Below are 21,291 nucleotides of genomic sequence, written 5' to 3'. Positions count from 1 at the left end.
TTTATTTTTAAAGTACTTTTAATCCCTAGGGAGTAAAAGTAAGTGATGTTGACGTCATACTATGTCATAGCATAGATGAAATAACTTATTGACACCCTATACTATTACTCTATTTTGTATTAGGTAAGTATCCATACATTTTAAATTTTATTTATAGATGTTGCAAAATGGTAAAAACAGTAAATTGTTATTTTGATTTAAAAATTTTTCATTAATAATTTGATAGTTATACTGTACCTACTTGTTAGTTTTAGTTCTCTAATAAATTTTGTTAGTTCTATTGTTGATTGAATACATAAATTCCTGTATTCAATTATGATTCATGTATTCAATCAACAGTTATATAAATATTTTAAAAATGGAAAAATGACTTATTTGAGGGAGGTGGAAAAATGTATAACATGGGAGAAGTGCCTTTTCCTCCCTTGAATGATTACTGTAGTAAACTAGTAAACTTTATTCTTGGGAGGAAAAGGTGCACTTCGCTCTCTTGTTATACAAATATCTATAGGTGTTAAATTGGTGAATAAACAAAAAACCAATATAAATAATTAAATACTTTCGCTTTCTTCTCTAAATATTGTTGGTACAGCATTGCATTTTAATTTTCTGCTGCCATCTTGCCAACTTTTTTCCACATGTCAGAAGTAGTGTTCCTAAACATTCAAAAATTGAATACAATATTTTTTAATGATATAAATATTATAAAGAGAATGCATCAAATGCAAATACTCAATTAATTTTACTTGAAGAACTTACTTCACAAACAACAGCATATTTGTTTGGATCTTGTTTTAACCCTATATTTTTAATCCACACTTTCCGTCGTTCAGATTCTTTTGGGAAAGAATTCATTTTCACATTATTTTTCCCCAATCGACTTCGCAACTTTTTACCTTAGAAGAAGGCATTTTTCAACCTGAATAATAGTAATAGTAATTTAATATTTCTCGATCTATCTAGTTAAGTGAGGTTAAACTAGAGTAAACGAAAAATAAACAACTCATTGTCTGTTACAAGAATCTACAGGTCGAGCAAGTCTTGTAAATTTCACGATTGCGAGCCACGTTTCACGCAACCGTGTTTGCGTACTTGTGTTTCGAGTTGCGTGGTCGTGCGGAGTTATATTTACCAATTCGCGCAATCGTACTTGAGACGCTGTGTCAGGTGAGGTGTTTGAAAATTTGTGTAACTTGATTGCTTGATTCTGTGGTGTGAAGGTGGTTAAACTTTTGTTTTATTTTTTTTGTTTTGTTTGTTTTTGTTGTTGCGAATATATCGCAGAAAGTTTTTAGATGAAGTAATTGTATGATGAAGATAACACAGAAAATACAAGAGGGCAGCATACTTTGCAAAACAATTGTTATAATTTGAAATCAACAATTTGTTAAGTTGTTGTCTTGCAGGTAAAAAAAGTGACTTTTTAAAAAAATTATATCTTGGAAACTAAAAATTATTTTTATTTATAATTGAAACATGTAAAAGTATGCTCTCAAAAAAATTTCAGCCAAAAATATTCATTTTTGTAGAGTTGACTGCAATTTTTCGACAACAGCCCTTTTTTGCAGTGAGCAGCATAACAAGTCCAGTCTCATCTGAAATCAAAGTTTCTTGTAGTTTATACCTCTGGCTAGTGAATGAACAAAGGATTTTTTATTAGATGAGGTCATTTTTGTTTTATAAAAAAAACTACTTTAAAAATGAGAAAAATTGGGGTCAAAAATGTGTTTAAACTTATGTAAAATCTTCAAATTTCATTTTTTTTAATTCCTTCGTTCATATTCTAGCCAGAGGTATAAACTACAAGAAACTTTTTGATTTCAGATGAGACTAGTTATGCTGCCAACGCAAAAAAACTTAAACTCTACAAAAATGAATATTTTTGGCTGAAACTTTTTTTGAGACTACCTTAAGTACTATACTTTTACATGTTCCAATTATAAATAAAAATAAATTTTAGTTTTCGAGATATAATTTTTTTAAAAAGTCACTTTTTTTACCCACAAGACCTATGTAACCCCTTAAAAAAATGTTTGGAAGAATATGTTTGATGGCCAAGATGCATACATATATTTAGAAGGAAAGTTCCTGATTTCTGTAGTATAATACATAATACCGAAGAGGAAGTAGCCCTAAGCTCCGGACTCCACTTGCGATTTGTAGTTGTGAAGATTGAACACATTCTTTCAAATAGAAGTCAATCCATGATTATTTAGTCACAAATGGATTGACTTGTATTTGAAACAATGTGTTCAATCTTCCTGATTACAAATCGCAAGTGGAGTGCGGCGGTAATAACACCAAAATATTCCATATAGGTCCATAGAAGGTACACAGACATTGAAAAATTCCTGGAATATCCCCGAAAACATGTTCCCTGAACATCCCAGGAAAATCCTGTGTCAGCATTTTAAACATTACCTGAATGTCTTATTGGAACATTCCATGAATGTCCACGAATGTTCTCTGGACATTCAAAATATATTTTGTAGACATTCCCTGGATATACCAGAAATACAGTGATAAGCGCTCTAATAACCGGCAAAATAGCACAAAAGATGTATTAAGTAGTGAGATAAAAAGACATGAAACTAGTTGGCTGGGAAATTTAGTGATATTAACTTATACATGTAGATTGTATTGATTGTGTACCACCTTCAGACGTATCAGACGAGTTTGGAAACTACCACTGTCACAGTGACAGTTTTAGTTGACATACTCCTCCGATATGTGTAAAGGTGGGATCAATATAACGTAAATTTAAAGGTTAATTTCGCTAAATTTCCCAGCTCAACTAGTTTAATTTCTTTTTATCTCACAACTAAATATGTTGCCCATATTTTGCCGGTTATTAGGGCACTTATCACTGTACATCCTTGCTGATGTGACAATACCTCCTATCTGTTTTTTCATGAGTTTTGTATGAGAGATGGAAAAACATGTTTTAAGGTCACCTCCTGTGTTCATATGTAAGTTTTGACTTGTTTTGTAGTTCATAGATAGTTTAATTTACTACAAAACAAGTCAAAAAATATCATATGAAAACAGGAGGTGACCCTAAGACAAGTTTTTAGTCTCTCTTACAAAACTCATGAAAAAACAGATAGGATGTATTATTACATCACTGACGATATGTGGCCATACCAAATAATACATCCTTGATAAATATAAACATTTTTATTGAACAAAATCTTTTCATACATTCTTTTAATGCAATTTACTGATATTCCTAAATATTTCAAAAAAATGTGTCACATTTGCTTTGTAAACCTTTCTTTTGCCTTTCGTAGCCACATATTCCGTTTCCTTCCTGGTTTTTTGTAGACCACTTCTCTCAGCTGATTCTAAAAAAAATTAAATAAATGGTAATTTTTCTATCCTTTACAATTAACAATCAGAAGAAATATTATTTACAGATAATGATATGCATAATAATAATAATAGGTTTGTTCTAGCATCAGTTTGAAACCATCAGCGAATAGTGGACCAGCGCGAGTAGAGGGGATCACACTGGTGACTGTATTATGTTCTTTTACTGACCAACTGTTTGCTGATGGTTTTTGACTAGTTTGACTGTTTGCTAGAACAAACCTAATAATAATAAATATTTTGTATTTTGACAATGACATCTGATGTGGAAGTCAAAACATTAATAAAATTATTTTTTCAAGTTAACTTTCACATGCGCGTCTTAAAATTGTACTTTTAATACTTATATCATAAATAACTATTAAAACTATCTTAAGAGGAAACAGTATCGATCAACAGGTAGCGAAAATGTGTTCCAAGATTGCGGCTGTAATTTTCAATATTTTTCAAGATATTTGGCACACATATTCGTAATATAATAAAGAATGGCGGTACAGAGCCCAATTTGAAAAATATATTATTATGTGGAAATTACTCTGTAATTAAATACAATATAAAAAAAACGAGCTTGTACCGCCATTAAGAAGAACAAAAAAATACACTTTCTTCAAATATAACTTTTTTATCAGATTTTGTGTTATTTTGGAACTACTAAAATTTTTTATTTCATTAGTAGTTCCAAAATTACACAAAATCTAGCATCGGATAAAAAAGTTTATTTGAAGAAAGTGTATTTTTTTGTTCTTCTTAATGGCGGTACAGGCTCGTTTTTTAAATATTGTATAATTACAGAGTAATTTCCACATATTAATATATTTTTCAAATTGGGCTCTGTACCGCCATTCTTTATTATTTTACGAATACGTGTGCCAAATGCCTCGAAAAAATATTCAAAATTACAGTGACAATCTTGGAACACGTTTTGGCTACCTGTTTATCGCTACTGTATTACCTTAAAACATTGTAATTTGCTAAACCAGTATATTTTACTCTACTACTACTCTACTAGCTACCTCATTTTCCACTGTTTCTAAAGACTTGTTTACATGGGTAGAGTTTTGAGGAGAGTAGAGTAGCGGTAGTACTCTACCAAAAATGGCTTGATACCATTCACATGAGGAGAGTACAAGTATAGTACTGATGCTAGTATAGTGAAACCGATTTTTGTATTTTTAAACACTCTTGATTATAAGTGCACCTTAAATTCTTAATTTTTTGCTTAAGCTCGTTTACTCCAAAGCCCCCTTTGCCATTCTTTCGACGATTTCATCCTCCGCAGCTTGCTGCAAACTTTTATTTCTGTAGTATACACTACCTAAATTCCATAAACACTGGTATTCGCCGTATTATAGCTCTACAAGTTTTAAAGTTTCATCTTCGGTGAACTTCATTTTCACTATTTACACAAAACAAAATTCCAGCCAGAATGACAGCGCCCCATGTACTCTCCTACCTACTCTATTCTGCCATAATTGAGCGTGTTCCATGGGTAGAGTGTACAGCCGAGTAGACATTTTGGCAGTAGTGGTGGTCATAGAGTAGTTACTTTGCCATAGGTTGCTAGTCACTCTACTTTAACTCCAACTATACACTCTACCAGCTATTCTACTGTGCTGAGCATTTTTACAGGTAGAGTTACTCTACTCTATCAAGTACTTGCATCATTACTCTACCTGTGTAAACAAGTCTTAAATCTACTGAATGAAAATCTACTTAATCTTAATCTACTCTTAATGAAAAATGTCTAAAATCATTTACCCACCTAGTATTATTGTAGAATTTAAGACAGTCCAGTGCCTTATAAATAATTTCAATATGAATATTTTTTCCTTTAATTCTCCTTTGATACCACTCCATTTTAGATTTTGGGGAACTTATTTCATTGTGTTTATAGCCCATATTTATTGAAAGAACCCAATCTGGAGATTGTTATTATCGATTAAGTCGGCTGGTTTTCCTATAAGATTAAAATGTTAACATCTTCAAAAATCGTTACTGTTGTAATTGTAACTTACCAGATATAAAATGATTACAGCAGACAGGACAGGAAAATTTTCATTTCGCTAGTAAAACCTGTACATTGTATTGCATTTAACCATTGTTGTCTCTCAGATACCTTATTTAGTTCAGTTTAAAAGTGAACTTTATCTTGACTTATCACAATTACTTTGCATTTCACACTTCAAAACACAACACCAATGAAGCATATTATCTTCCTAAATTAATACTTCCAGAGAAAATGTTAAATTAATCTTTGTACAACACAAAATTACAAAGAAATACAACTAAAATTATCTAAAACTCATTAAGAACAGATAGAATAAGATTTATCTTTTACACCCAGTAGCCATATTCATGGGCTGCGAACTCAATGGAAAAAATTGGTTCCATATATATAGTGAGCTTCCGGAATTAGAGATGGCGACACATAATGTAGATCGCTAATATATGTGGTACAAGGCTAATTGAAAAGAAGAAGAATATTTGACAATTGAATTTTGAGTTGGACAGTGGTGTTTATTTTGTAACAGCGTTGCCACATTCAGCAGATTTCTACTTTTTGGATAGATTTTTGATATATTTTTTTTTTAATTCTAGTAAGCAATATTTTTTAGTAGGTTTTTGGTATACAGTGATGAGCACGCTAATAACCGGCAAAAAAGCTCAAAAGATGGAAAACATAATACATTGCGAAACAAAAAGAGATGAAACTAGTGGAGGTGGAAATTATCGTTATAAACGTATTAATTAACATTACATTACATAGTTTTCCACCTGTAGACGTCTGTGACAGGAGTATTTTATAAAATTCTACTCTCACAGTGACAGTTGTCATACCTCTGATACGTCTAAAGGTGAGAAACTATGTAATGTAATGGTATTTTAGACGTTTATAAAGGCCGCGTCTCACCATCAAATAATTTGATCAAACAGTTTGAGCAAACCTGACGTACTTGAAGAAGTACGTCAAAGTGACGTCACAATTGCAGTTTTTTTGAAATTCTAAAAATCTGTGCTCTCACTATCAGTCTAGTTTGATCAAATTTTTTGTATTGAGTTGTCTAACTTGTTTGTACTTTATTTAAAATTAAAATTTTTCATTATTATCCACAATGAACACTCAGGATGTGACGTCACTAACTGTCACTTTCAGTTTGCTCAAACCAGTTTGATCAAATTATTTGATCGTGGGACGCGGCCTTAACGATAATTTCCACCTCCACTAGTTTCATCTCTTTTTGTTTCGCAATGTATTATGTTTTCCATCTTTTGAGCTATTTTGCCGGTTATTAGCGCGCTCATCACTGTATATCAACATTTTCTGTGCTATATGCATTATGACTAAAATGAAATTAACTCTTTAATAGTATTTACATTTTTCACATCTTGTTACAATTTCCTAATGTCATTACTGAAAATAAGATTCAGGACGTAGGTATGAATACAGAGATTAGAGAAATGAAACTGGAGTCTGATACCAAACTTTCTTGTTTCAAGCAGCAGTGCAGTAGTGTTTCGGATAATATTTATATAACGAAGAGTTTTGACATTCGGTTCGGTGAGGCTATTAAAATTAAGCTAACCACGGAAAACTAAAATATGTATGTAAAATGTAACTTTGCAAAAATAATGTGTTTACCCGTTTCTATTAACGTAAAATGAGAAAGATTTTTTTCCGGTTTTAATCGTATTACAACTGATGATCGCAATAAACTTTTGAATAAATAGTTATTTATGATATAAGTGTTAAAAGTACACGTTTAAAGCACGCATGTGAGTACACAGTTTGCAGAATGAGCGAAGCGAGTTCTGCAAATTCACATGAGTGCCTTAAACATGTACTTTTTAACACGCATATCACACAATATTTTTTCTACAAACGTAATTACAGGACAATATCTACAAAAACTTTTACTTGAACTTGACTGACATTCCATTTTTATATTTTTTTGACATTACATCAAATTGCCGTATTGCGGTCAATACGAACTGCAGTGCCTTAAAATTTTTAAAGCACTATTAGTTCCTTGAAGTAACATTTTTAACGCTCGTATGGAGTGCTAAAAATTGCATTTTTAACACGGTTGTAGAAAAAAATGTATTTTCATGATTATTTGTCAAAGAAGGTATGAATGAGGTTGGGAATTGTACCAAATTTGATCCAGACATGCATATGTTAAAATCAATGGATGACAAAATATTATATAAAAATATTAAATATAAAACTGATAAAAATTAATTAAGTACCTAGGTCATTTTGTTTCCCTGTTAAAATATAAAAAAAGTTTGGTTTTTTTACATTCACGTTATACTTATTTATTTCTAGTTAAGTTAGCTGCTGTTTTTATAATAAAAAAACCTAAATTATATTCAAATAAGTTAATAAAGTTTTAATTCTTGATTTAGTAGATTTTAGCCAAGCATGCAATATATTTCCTAAATAAAATACGGCAACGTTGTCTTGTATTGAATTGAGTGCGTCATTTGTTGTGTTGTGTATGCGTTTTATATCAATTTTATACAATATTTGTGTATTAAGTTTTTATCCCGTACCCAAGTGATTAGTGAAGTGAATGTTTCATATTTTAGTTATTAATAGACATTTTTACAGTGTATAAATTATTTTTCTTCCCTCAACTGTGCCTAGTTGTTTCAAGGTAATGTTAATAATTCCTAAGGTAGAAAGACAATTATTTTACATTATGTTATGAAAACAATGAATTCATGTCAAAATTTATATAAATAATAATTATTACTGTCATTTGTTGGTTTCATTATTGTTCTTACATACATACTTATCATTTTTTAAATATAATCGCTGCTCATGCTAAATTCTATGTTTGTGTATGTTATTAATTTTTTGTTTTTGCAATAATTATTTTTATTTTTATGGTTTCTGTAATAAAAATATTTTTATTGCAAAAACTAAAAATTAATAACGTGCACATTATAGAATTTGGTATGAATAGCGAAGCTTCCAAAACGGTACAGATATCTTCCCAAAATGTTACAGAGATCTTCCAAATCGTTACAGAAATCTTCCAACTGTAAAGGCTTAGTTGGCTTCCAAAAATATCGACGGCGTTGGAATATGGGACCAATTTGGCCTATAGAGTTCCCTATCTACCTCACCCCCTAATCTATGGCCATATTGACATATTGATTTAATTTTGACAGCATGTTGGAACGGATTTAAATTTGGTAAATATAACTCCGCACGACCACGCAACTCGAAACACAAGTACGCAAACACGGTTGCGTGAAGCGTGGCTCGCAATCGTGAAATTTACGAGACTTGCTCGACCTGTAGATTCTTGTTCATCTGTTTACCCCTTCCAAATTAATCCGGAAATCTGAGCAAAAGATGGCGGAGCCAATCAGCTTTTAGCGTATACGATGGCAACACTCTTCCAAGACGCACACTGGGTTAGGTCAGTGTGCGTCTTGGAAGAGTGTTGCCATCGTATACGCTAAAAGCTGATTGGCTCCGCCATCTTTTGCTCAGATTTCCGGATTAATATGGAAGGGGTAAACAGATGATCAGTTGTTTATTTTTCGTTTACTCTAGTTTAACCTCACTTAACTAGATAGATCGAGAAATATTAAATTACTATTACTATTATTCAGGTTGAAAAATGCCTTCTTCTAAGGTAAAAGGTTGCGAAGTCGATAGGGGAAAAATAATGTGAAAATGAATTCTTTCCCAAAAGAATCTGAACGACGGAAAGTGTGGATTAAAAATATAGGGTTAAAACAAGATCCAAACAAATATGCTGTTGTTTGTGAAGTAAGTTCTTCAAGTAAAATTAATTGAGTATTTGCATTTGATGCATTCTCTTTATAATATTTATATCATTAAAAAATATTGTATTCAATTTTTGAATGTTTAGGAACACTACTTCTGACATGTGGAAAAAAGTTGGCAAGATGGCAGCAGAAAATTAAAATGCAATGCTGTACCAACAATATTTAGAGAAGAAAGCGAAAGTATTTAATTATTTATATTGGTTTTTTGTTTATTCACCAATTTAACACCTATAGATATTTGTATAACAAGAGAGCGAAGTGCACCTTTTCCTCCCAAGAATAAAGTGTACTAGTTTACTACAGTAATCATTCAAGGGAGGAAAAGGCACTTCTCCCATGTTATACATTTTTCCACCTCCCTCAAATAAGTCATTTTTCCATTTTTAAAATATTTATATAACTGTTGATTGAATACATGAATCATAATTGAATACAGGAATTTATGTATTCAATCAACAATAGAACTAACAAAATTTATTAGAGAACTAAAACTAACAAGTAGGTACAGTATAACTATCAAATTATTAATGAAAAATTTTTAAATCAAAATAACAATTTACTGTTTTTACCATTTTGCAACATCTATAAATAAAATTTAAAATGTATGGATACTTACCTAATACAAAATAGAGTAATAGTATAGGGTGTCAATAAGTTATTTCATCTATGCTATGACATAGTATGACGTCAACATCACTTACTTTTACTCCCTAGGGATTAAAAGTACTTTGTTTCCCTAGGGAGAAAAAATATGACTATGCTCCCTACAATGAGGCCAGGAAATGTATACTTTGGATAGAGGTAGGTGGGAAAATCTGTTTTATTCAGTTATTGTGATTTGTTTCTTACAATCAGTTTGTTCTAGCACGAGTTTCAAACGGTCTGAAACCATTAGCGAATAGTGGACCAGCACGAGTAGAGGGGATAGCACTCGTAACTGTATTATGTTCTCTCACTGACCAACTGTTTGCTGACTAGTTCGACTGTTTGCTAGAACAAACCTATTATTCAAACAAAATGTCCTCTACGTCAGACTGATCAGAATTTTAAAAATGTGTCATATCAATCAAATCAAAAAATTTAAAAAATTGTTCCTGTAACCATTTTTAGTGGAAATAATAACAGTACTTATATTGGATCAGAGAGCCACCCAATTCATTGTTAAAGTATGATAAACTAAAAGTTAAACAATTAGGCATGCACTTCATATTATATTTAATGAAATATAACCCACTGGTACTCGTACAAACTTGACGGCAAGCAAATTCAACAATTTTTTCCTCATTTATTAGTTTTTCACTACCGTTAAGTTTGGAAACAAGCGCTGTTGCCAAATAAAAACATATACAGTCGGAAAAATGAAAGAATACCCATGAACGATCACATCAATCACATATTTTGTATTTGCTGTTTTTTTTTTCATAAATAATAAATGAGAGAGATAGATTATTAATAATCTGAATAATATGTGATTGATGTGATCGTTCATGGGTATTCTTTCATTTTTTCGACGGTATGTATTTACCACAGCAACTACAGGTGACACTGTTTCTCTTTGTCTTTAAGAGTGTGAAACAAAGATAACTACAGTGGGAAAAATAAAGAATACCCATGAACGATGACTTATTTTGTGTTTCCTATCTTTTTCTATAACAAACGTTTATTATTATTAGAAAAAGACAACAAACATAAATTGAGTGATTGATGTGATCGTTCATGGGTATAGGGCTTTTCATTCACAGTCATTTGTTTCGAGCTTCTGTCATGTGTCACATAATATTAATATATCTACGTCATACGTTATTGATATAACCAATGATACAAACCAAAGACGTATGACGTAGATATATTAATATTGTGTGACACATGACAGAAGCTCGAAACAAATGACAATCGATGAAAAGCCCTATTCTTTAATTTTTCCAACTGTATCTGTAATATACACTGAGCTCATAGGTAGAGGGGATAATTAAAAAATCGCGAGAGCCAGTAGTGACAAGTCTGTAAACCTTTACTGGAAATTTGACATAAATGTCAAAGTGAATAATTTAAAATTGAAATTAAAAACATTAATTAGAAAAAATATTAGTTGGTCAAAGCTGTGGTATATATTTTTATCTTAAGTATACTTACGGTTTAAATACTGAATTAAGTTTTTTTAATATTTTGTAATATCTAATTATAATTAGATATAAATCATCTAAGCGCCATCTACACGATAATTGTGAATGTATCTGAAGTAAGAAATTAATATTTCATTAAGAGAATGTTAAAACAGTTAGCAAAATTTTTAAAAAATCGATTACAATTTAATTACTTTTTTGCGTTGTAAATATTAAGCGATAAAATTAAATAATAAATTTAAAAATTACTGGTGAAAGTTGAATTAGTAATCCGCTAGGAGCGACACCAGCGAAGTTCAGAGCGTATAAGTGGGTGCGTTTGGACGACCATAGCGGATGACTGTCAGCAGAAATCGGCTGAGTGGTTGTATCCAGCTGTGATAGGGAAAGCTTAGTAAATCTCTCAGTGGCTGACTTCCAGCGGTGACGTCTGACAGCTACTGCTGGCTCAGCTGTCCAGCCGCTGTGGTCATCCGAACGCACCCAGTGTCAGTCATGTTTTCCTATAGTATAGAAGGCTTAGATAGAAGGTTATGTAAGATTTTTGTTTGTTTATTTTTTCTTCTTCTTTTGTGGCCTTTGGAAGCTGTGCCCATTTAGCCAGCAACATTTCTTAAAATTAATGCCTAACTAAACCTACCATACAAGAAAACCATTACGAACCTAAACGACCAATCAAGGATATGGAAGGGAAAGTAAAGTTATTTAAAAAATAAACCGTTGTTAAAATATAAACTATACAAATCAAATATAAATTGAAAACAATAATTTGACATTATAAATGTAACCTCCAATATTATGACAGACGTCAGTTACCATGACATCATATATTATACTCGTCACTAATTCTAGCCAATGAAATGCTTGCTGTAATAGGAATGGCATATCAAAAAAATCTGACTATTCTCTATATATTTTTTCAAATTTAGAATATGGCAACAAGGGGAAAGTTATGTGCATTCCTCATTGTTTGACTTTTCCTATATCTTTAGTATCAGGTCATCATACAATACAAATACTTCCTGCAATGATTGGAAGTAATGCAGAACAAGAATTGAATTTGTAATCGCCGAGAAAAAGGATTGGTGTACAAAATAAGAAAGTATATAAAGGACAACAAACATCTTCCATAAGCAATCAAAATTGTATAACTGAAATTCAGAAAATAGATTCTGCTCCACCTTTAGGTATAAAAAATATTTTGACGTTTTTTTTATTTAATACACAATTTAATTTACCATCTGATCATGAAGCTATAAGTAAATGGTGTGAATGTTGAACACATGAGGTAGAAGCTGCCATGTGGCAACTCTCCTGTATAATATATTTTATATTAGTTCACATAAATAGTTAATTTATTAAGTCTGTTGGCCATGGTTTCTTCAGTCACCGTTCAAATCCAGGAGGGGTATTTAGCAGTCTTGATTCGTTACTTGGATGATCCGTTGTCCATCAAGGAAGTTTCTTGTGATTATTCTAATTTCTTCCTCTACCAAGGATGTGGCAGAGTCATCTTGTATAGGGTTTTGTTCAAGTGTAAACACTTTTTTGCGCCAGTCCAGAGCTGTCTGCCAGCGCTGTCTTGAATAGAAAGGTGGTCTATTTTTCATGCCACTGGCATTCCAGTGAGACTGGCATCAGTTTCTGGATACATGTAAACGTTACTTTATTTTATGTAAATATTATTTTTATTCTAGAATCAAAGGGAGACTCTTTTAACAGGTAAATGACGCTATCATTCTTTTTGTTCTAGAAAAACTGTAAATAGTATTTAAGGCAACGATTGTGAATGAGTGAGAAGTCTAATAAAGCCACGACGAGATACTGTATCAGAGCGTACGATTTGGAGGTATTTTTGATTAGATAAATTTTGTAAAGTACAATATAAATTAGATTTGATAATGTGTAGTATTTCCTAATAAATTAAATACTATTAAGTGTTTATTGTTCGTGTAAGTTAGTGTGGTAAATAAATAATATGAAGTAAGTCTGTGTATTTAAATTAATATAAGTGTTCTTATTTAAAAATAAATAAAGTCAATTCAAAATAAATATTAATGCCTACAAATCAAATTAGTAAAGTCGCTCACATGTCACTAGCAAAGAAACTTGTCAGCTTTTTGTTTCCGGTTGATTTGGACAGGTTAAGAATTTAAAGTGGTAACACTACATGTTAAATCAATCATTTTAAATTGTTTACAGTTTTACTTACAGTAGGAGATGTAACATACTTTTGTTTACCAGTATGCAAAAATTAAAAATCTTTCATAGATATTGATTCACCACTCAAGAACTAACAAATTGTGAAGAGCACAAATATGCCTGTACTTCGTTATCTGTCCAGGGCCGATATCAATTGATTGATTAATTAACAGTTTTTAGGTTTCCATACTTCTAAAGGAAAAACGGACCCTTATAGGCTCACTATATACTTATACTATGGCCAAAAAGCGGTAGTGAGAATAGAAGACATAACATCAGAAGAAATAGAAATGAAAAAAAAGGTGTTCGACAAGGGTGTATACGTTCACCAATATTATTTAATATATAGGTACTCGGAAGACATATTAAGTAAGACAATGGATGAAATAAACATAGGCATTAGAATTAATGGCATGATCATAAATAACCTGAGATACGCTGATGATACAGTTCTTTTAGCCGAATTCACATGGAAACCTACAGATACTGCTTACTTAATAAAGTGACCGCAGTAAGTGGAGAATATGGACTATCACTTAACATAAGCTTTATTCCAGCAATGTTCCATTAATTTTATCTGTCTCTTCCACATTAACCAAGAAGAGGTGTTGAAATTTCTGATACACCAGCTATTCGTGATGAATAATGAGTAATACAGACTTAAAAATTCATACAGACCTAGCAGTCATTACTTGGCTTTTGATTAAAATTGACAAATCTAAACGCACAAGTGGTCTATTACTTTTCTGTCCAAAAAACGTTTATATGTTTTTTGTCATTTTGAATTAAACACCTATAAGTTCGTTTATGCTTTATGTTTCTAGCTTGATTCTATTTTTGAAGTTATTAGGTGCGATTAGGAAAAATGTTGTGAGTTTTTTATAAAACTAACAGTATGCACTATTGTGCACACAGACAATATAAAGTTAGTTGCTAAATCTTTCAAGTTACGTATCGGTGGAAATAAAGTGTGAACAAAATATATTGGTGTTTTTAGTAAAAATATGTTTTATAATTTTTTAATTTGTGCTATTCTTTTAATGAAATTTTTTGGAAAGTAGTAAGTATTAAAATTTAATTTAATATTTAAATAAATTACAAATAAACTGTTTGTTTTGAATCTATTTATTTCCTTGAAATAGTTGAAATCATATATACAGTAGACGCTCTCTTAACCAACCATGACGGGAGCTGCCCATAGGTCGGATAATCAAAAAGTTGGTTAAACCGAAAATCTTTAAAACCACCCTCAGAAACACATTACATATGTAACTCTATTAAAAATATATATATTTTATGATCTATAAATAAAAAAGTAGTATGTACATATAGTCCGTCAGCTATAACTTTTCCCATGGGTCACAATTCATTTTCAAACAAATTAAGTCAAAATATAAAGTGAAACGAATGTTGATGTGTATATACATATGTAATTAACAATATCACTCACAAGACAAATTATGAAACTTGTATGACCTCTAATCTAAAAATAGTATCATCCAAAAAGGTGTAGGGTCGGTCGGTTAAGAGGGCGTCTACTGTAAGTATAACTTACATACATAAAAGTACACACACTATTTTTTAATCCATGTTTAAACACTGGTTATGTCACTAGTATTAAAAGAGGCACCTAAACACATTTTGCAAATTAGCACAAAAACTAATCTTGTAAGTAACAGACCAGTTTAGCTCCAGCATCCTCATCTGATCTTCCCCCTTTTCTAGCAACAGTTTATGCCTGGGAGAATCCACCTGCAGAATAACTGATAAATGCTTATACTTTTCATTAACAATAACCATACTAACTCCTTCCACGCTATGTATTCTGCTTTACTATTTTGACCAGCTTCTTATCTTATTCCCAGTATCTTCCACACATCCGAACCTAAATGACAACTCTCACCTTTTCTATAGAATTATCACAATACCGTTTTAGCTTTTTAAGAAGCAAATGATATTTTTACACAATCAGTGTGAAACCAATTATTGCAAGCTCCACTGCAGCCCGTCCATAATGAGATCAGAATTTTGTTTACAATGATTTGGTTCAGATTCATTTAGTTTCTGTTCTGTTATGAATTAACGTCTTTTTTCTACGAATCAATATTGCACTATCTATAGGCACTTCAGACTTTCTCAAAACAAGCAGTTCTAATAAAAGAACATAACATTAATTTAATCAAAATATAATTTTGCATTTTTTCATTTTTTGCAATGTTTCTATATAACCTCAATCTTCTTTTTACAACTGACAGTTATGTAAAATTTATATTTTTGTGTGCGACTAGGGCAACCAGTGATCACTGAGGGCGGCCATATTTTGCTCAGGTTTCCGGGCTTGGCTACACTCTCCCTGGACGCACTCTGGGTTAGGTCCATTTCCCCACAAAAATGCGTCAAAATTTGTTACTTGTAAAACTAAATTTTTTTATAGATTTGGCAACATCCAGCAACGTCACATGTAATTATCAATATGGCGGTCTAAAAAAGTGTATAAAATCCAATTTTCAAAGTCTTTTATTATGAAAACTAATGGATAATCCGCAAAATTTTTTTTTGAGAATAGCTTAAAATAATGTATATTTTCGTATTTTCCAAAAAATTTCTCTCATAGCGGATGCCTACTAACGGCCACGGCACCGTTCGTGCGACTGGATGACTGCTTACGCAAGAGACCATTGAGAAAAAGAATAAGTTTATATGAATTATTTAACATTTTAAAGGTAAAGGTTACCTCTGTTTATTTTTGTGTGCTTACTGCTTTGCTTATTAAAATTTGTAATTTGTATGAATTGTAATTTGCTAGAATTCTATCAAAATGCTGCATGGGGGCTATGCTGTATCATTTACGTAAACCGATTACGTACTGTAAACTCAAATTACAGACTGTAATCTTGTGTGTAAAATCGGTATGCTGTATCAATGATACAATGATATCCAAGGGGTTGCCTACCTTCGTATGTAATTTCTTTTAGGTAAACGCACGCGTAAACGTAATTTTAAACTTTTCTAAACAAAAATTACTTGCCGTTTAGTTTGGTTATGTGAAAATGTTTATGTTATATTAATAAATATTGTTATTTTTATTTGTGAAACCAAGTTGTTTGTGTGATAGACTTGTATTTGATTTTTAGTTTAATTGGTTTAGTGTTTAATTTTTAAGTGATTTTTTAGTTGTTTAGTACTTCAATATATTATATCATAAAATGAATTTTTGGTTTTGTTCTAAGTAGCTTTCACTATTTCCTACTAATTACTAACACTACATCATCAGGATACAGTAAGTACCAGGGAATGTAAAGTTGTGCTCACAAGGAAGCGCCAACCCTCACTCCCTGGTATCCCTCCTACCATATCATGGATCGCCCGATGCATTATGTTAAATGCGATGAGATCGTTCACGAAAATGAAGAGTAGTAGGATACTCTGTTCTAGGCGAGGATACCATCCTTTGGTCTCCTTAGTGAGTGCACCCTTACCCTGCTAGGCCTGGATCCCACGTATCAAAAAAAGTTGATTAACAGCAAGCTGAAAATTTGCTAATAGGGCTTTTTATCAATTGTCATTTGTTTTGAGTTCCTGTCATATGTTATATATAGGGTTTATAGGGCTTTTCATTCACAGTCATTTGTTTCGAGCTTCTGTCCTGTGTCTCATAATATTAATATATCTACATCATACGTTATTGGCATATACCAATGATACAAACCAAAGACATATGACGTAGATATATTAATATAATATGACACATGACAGAAGCTCCAAACAAATGACAATCGATGAAAAGCCCTATACACGGATTATACGGCATATGACAGAAGCTCAAAACAAATGACTGTGAATGAAAAGCCCTATAGCTTAACGGTGTCTAGTCGGACAAACTTTGATGTACGCAAACACTGGAAGTTTTAATTGTGGAACAGTATAAAAATTTGGAACATAAATTACTAAAACTCCCTTGTATTTTGTCAGACAGAACATCCAATTGATTTGTTACCCTTTCATTAAACTCTCATGCAAAAATCAGACTGATATTACTAACCAACATGATTCCTGTCATTTGACATTTTCTTCTTGTTCCACTCATTAAAATGCCCAGTTGGTGATAAACACCAGTCTGATTTTTGCATGAGAGTAATGAAATGGAAACAAATCAATTGGAAGTTCTGTCCGACAAAATACATAAAACGTTTTCAAAGTCTGACATTCCAAATTTTTAACTTATTCCACAATTAATACTTCCCCTGTTCTCATACAGCAAAGTTTGTCTGACTAGACACTGTTAATCTATTAACAAATAATTTTCATCTAGCTATTAATCAACTTTTTTTTGGTACGCATTATCCAGGTCTATACAGTTCCCTTCTTTACTGATCCAAAACTAATGAGTATAAATAAGAACTGAGTACTTACTGTGCCTCTCCCATATTTTCATGAAGTGTCTAAGTAGTTTTATGACTCTGTAGTTTGTTCATTATTGTATTTTTTTTGTTTTTATAAACGGGTACAAATATACTGCTTCTTCATTCGTTTAGCATTTGTCCAACTTCCATAATTCTATTAAATAAACGTATTAGCCAACTTATTCCTGCCTCTTCTAATGGCTTCCACATTTCAACAGGAATATCCTGATTCCTTTATTTTTTGAAGTGCTTGAACCACTTCCTCATGGTCAGTGCGAATTGACAGTAAAATCAAGTAGGAAGTATATATCAGCAAGTCTCACAACAAGGATGGAAAAAATACAGTATGTTTAAGATATACTATGTGAAGACAGACACATGTCTCTGACTCATTAGCTATCATCAGTACAGTATAGCCAAGTTAGAATAGGTCTGCGTTAACCTTTCCTTGTTTGAAAAACTCTAAACATTGATTGTTTGAAACATTCCGCATTCCTTTCCTCAGGTAGCTGTAGCTTCCTCCTTGGATGTGTTAGTTGTTGCTCTGGAATCGTTAGGATCTTCTAACATTATTGTCATAAATTGGTTGTATTGCTCCTGTAGTGATCTTTTCCCAAGCTAGCATACACCTCTAGTAGGTATAGCGGTATAGCATACAGAAATGTAGATAAACTGATAATGTTGATTTGTAAACAAAACATCTTCACTAAATGGGTGAAAAAGCTGCATTCTTAGTGTCTGTTATCTGTATTTTGAGGTTGCAGTCATTAAGTTAAGGTGCAGAATAAAAAAAAACTCTGTAGACACATTAACGGACACACTTCACATGTAGTCACATCTTCTTAAGGAGTGACTTCATATGCAGTTGTGTCAGTGAATGTATTAATATCAAGCTTTCGCAAAATTTATTTGTTTCATCAAGTCTAAAATAAATTTATAATTCTTTTCTCAGTAAATACAATGAAATTAAGACAAAAAAGCATTGTATTAAAGAAGCATAAAAACTTACAACATGAGCTTAGTCCATTAAATTTTAAACATTATCACTAAACATAAAAAATATAACATTGTTAATCTAGTAGTAATTACAATGTTTTATTTAATTTTATATCACAGTAATAGTTTTTGGCACTGAAATATCTCATAAAAACGGATTACTGGTTGTCTCGTAATCCATCTCGTAACTGAAGTCACTCTAGATTTAAATTATGTCTTTCTGCCACAGCATTTAAGTACATAAATAACCGATTTACAAAATTCATCTTTTCAAAATATAAACATTAAACTTAAAAACAAGCAACAGGACATGACAGAACCCTAAATAACATGGTTTTTCATACATCATACCACTTTATACACTTATGTTTTGACGACTGTAATCTGATGTACGTAATTCTGAACTTTACACATGTACGTAATCACTTTACGTAAAGGATACAGCATAGCCCCCAATCTTGTTTTCTTTTTTGAAAAATCCATATTATCCGCCATTTCAGTTTTCAGTTTATGAAGTTTATCAAATGCACAAAACAAAACTGCCAACTGCAACTAACACAGCGTTGCCACATTTTATTTAGAAAATCTACTGTAAGTTTAGCTTACTAAAATCTACTTATCAAAAACTAAAATATACTATAAAACTTTATTAATATATTTGTATATAATTTAGGACTTTTTATAATAAAAATAACAGCTGACTAACTAGAAATTTTTTTTATTTAGCTAATGCCTCGACAACTAATGGGTATTGGCATGGTGATGGTACAGTGGATTTTACCAATTAGGTAGCTAGTGTTATGTGTAGTGTGTGTGTTGAGTAAGTGTCTTGTTACTTTGCAAAGTCGATGTCATTGTCTTTGCAGAGACGCACAGAGGGAGTTTAACTAGAAATTAATATGACTGTTTGTAAACAAAAACCAAACTTTTTTATATTTTAACTGGGGAACAAAATGACCAACTATAATTAATTTTTATCAGTTTCATATTTAATATTTGTATATAATATTTTGTCATCCACTGATTTTAACATCTGCATGTTTGGATCACATTCTTCAAACAATTATTTCGCATTTTACATTAGAAACACGCAAACACAACATTTGTTGTTTTGCAAAGTTACATATATTATAATTAGATATTTTAGTTTTCCATCGTTAGCTTCTAACAGGCTCACCGAATGCCAGAACTCTTCAATAACACCTGAAATAGGTACTGATTGCACTGCTACTTGAAAGCTGCAAGTTTGTTACACCAGAATCCAGTTTCATTTCTGTTTAATATTCATCATCTACGTCCTGGGGCTAGATTCCGTGCACTGTAGATATCTACACTTCGCTTTCTATCGATGTCAATTGTCGTGAAAATATTTGAATTTTTAGCTTTAATTGAATTATTTTCTAGACTTGCTAGTTGATGCCCAAGTGACACTTAGTAAAACAAGAAAATATTTTAATTAAAACTAAAAATTCAAATATATTGACATTGATAGAAAGCGGTCGGCGGTGTTAGCGATTGTACACAGAATCCCACCACTGAATCTTATTTTCGGTAATGACATTGGGAAATTGTAACAAAATGTCTAAAAATTAATTTAGAAATGGGGTAAATACTATTAAAAAGCAAATTTTATTTTAGTCATAAGAAAATGTTGAAATATACCAAAAATCTACTAAAAAATATTGCCTACTAGAATTTTTTAAAAAATATCAAAAATCTACCAAAAATGTAGAAATCTACTAAATGTGGCAACGCTGCACTAACAGCGCTGGAGAAAACCGTCAAATCCCCTCTCCTCTACCCATGGCGCGCCATTTAAATTTATCAGATAAATGCACAAAACTGCCACTAACAGCGCTGGCGAAAGCTGTCAAATCCCCTCTACCCATCGGCTCATGACCAATACTATTCTCGCCTTCCTAGAAACGGAGAGGCGGATAGGGGGGAGGTCTTTGAGGATAAACTCATAAAAAGAAAGGACAGGCTCGCCTACCTAAGATCAGCAGACGGACAGGGGAGGTCTTTGGATAGTGAGCTGTATTAGCTATGCTATTCTCGCCTGTCTGAAAATGACACGCGGATAGGGGGAGTTTACGACTGAAGGTGTGTATTACCTACAAATGGTAGAAAGAACATAATTGATTAAGGTGTAGGGAGACTTAAAGATGAATATAAATAGGTAGGCCTTGAAAAAAATTTAGGGTAATGTGTCTGTGAATGTTTATATCTGTTGTGGGAGTTTTTTTCCTATTTTTTGTCTTTTTCTGTTTTTTTTAATTTTTTACTATTTTTTATTTATTTTTATTATTTTTTTTTATTTTTTTTTACTTTATTTTTTTTTATTTTTTTTTTATTTTTCTATTTTTTACCTTATTTTATTTTTTATCAAC

At 31.7% G+C, this 21,291-nt stretch overlaps 2 long non-coding RNA genes across 2 annotated transcripts; one reads left to right on the top strand and one right to left on the bottom strand.

Annotated features, from left to right (window-relative positions):
- Window positions 1–3,162: 3,162 nt before the first annotated feature.
- LOC126885931 (uncharacterized) lies at window positions 3,163–7,267 on the bottom strand. The gene is made up of 3 exons (XR_007698502.1): window positions 5,385–7,267; window positions 5,132–5,326; window positions 3,163–3,344 (listed from the first exon to the last, which is right to left on the bottom strand). It is a non-coding gene; the product is annotated as an uncharacterized LOC126885931 (long non-coding RNA).
- Window positions 7,268–8,905: 1,638 nt separating this feature from the next.
- Window positions 8,906–13,288, top strand: LOC126885929 (uncharacterized). Its single transcript, XR_007698501.1, has 2 exons — window positions 8,906–9,157; window positions 13,054–13,288. It is a non-coding gene; the product is annotated as an uncharacterized LOC126885929 (long non-coding RNA).
- The last annotated feature ends 8,003 nt before the right edge of the window (window positions 13,289–21,291 follow it).

Source organism: Diabrotica virgifera, chromosome 6, assembly GCF_917563875.1.
Source record: "Diabrotica virgifera virgifera chromosome 6, PGI_DIABVI_V3a".
Classification (NCBI taxonomy): domain Eukaryota; kingdom Metazoa; phylum Arthropoda; class Insecta; order Coleoptera; family Chrysomelidae; genus Diabrotica; species Diabrotica virgifera.
Note: the sequence above shows the minus strand (reverse complement) of the source record. Positions and strands in the feature narration are given on the sequence as shown.